The following is an 876-nucleotide window of genomic DNA, read 5'->3' on the forward strand; positions in this document are numbered from 1 at the left end:
TAGTTTAAAAGTATTATATTTTAGGGCATTATGTTTATCGTAGGAGTATGCAATGAGGGTTGCAGAGTGGATTATATTTGGGGTTGGGGTTGGGGGTGGGGGTGGGGGGCGGGGGGGGGGGAATTGTGTACCAATGGGGGAATTTTTAGTTTGCTTTTCAAGGAGAGGAGCAAACGGGGCAGGAGGTGAAGGAGGGGAGGGTGGGGAGAAAGGTGCAACAATGAATGAATGGAATTCCAAAATCTCTGTAGATGTTCATTGAAATGAAAAATAAATAAATAAATTTAAAAAAGATGTTTCAGGGTTTATTAAAGAAGAAATTTCAACAGGGTAGTAGAGGCAGAAGACAAACAACACACTTAGTACAATTAAGACTAACTGCAAAACGGAGGATGTATATAACTCCATCAAGAATTCTGGCCATGAGGTTACATAACTTGATTATGCCATTCTTTACCTTCTCATTGAGTGATTATGAATCAGTGAAGTTCAGACAAAAATGTAAATATATTGAAAGAAGAGAGTCTAGTAGAGACACATGGTATATGTCATTCATATTTGGTACTTATTTATTAAATATTCACTAAGTTGCCAGCGACACCAAAGATACAGTCAGTGAAAACAGAAATGGTTTTACTGTCAAAAGATTTATAGTATATTACATGCAAATAAAGAGTCCTGATGCATAGTGGTTAAGCATTTAGCTGTAAATTGAAAACCTAGTGGTTCAAACCCAAACACTCTGTGGGAATAATAATAATAAAACAAGGTGGCTGCACATCCATGTTTATTGCAGCTTTGTTCACAATAGCAAGGAGTTGGAAACAACCTAAGTGCCCAGCAACAAACGAATGGCTAGAGAAGCTGTGGTATATT

At 37.4% G+C, this 876-nt stretch overlaps 1 protein-coding gene across 1 annotated transcript in view; it reads right to left on the minus strand.

Moving 5' to 3' along the window:
- AGBL4 (ATP/GTP binding protein-like 4) overlaps positions 1 to 876 on the minus strand; it is a 1996071-nt gene that overhangs the window by 1485320 nt on the left and 509875 nt on the right. The window lies entirely within an intron of this gene.

This window comes from Elephantulus edwardii, unplaced genomic scaffold, assembly GCF_000299155.1.
Source record: "Elephantulus edwardii isolate Elephantulus edwardi_28Jun2011 unplaced genomic scaffold, EleEdw1.0 scaffold00005, whole genome shotgun sequence".
Classification (NCBI taxonomy): Eukaryota; Metazoa; Chordata; class Mammalia; order Macroscelidea; family Macroscelididae; genus Elephantulus; species Elephantulus edwardii.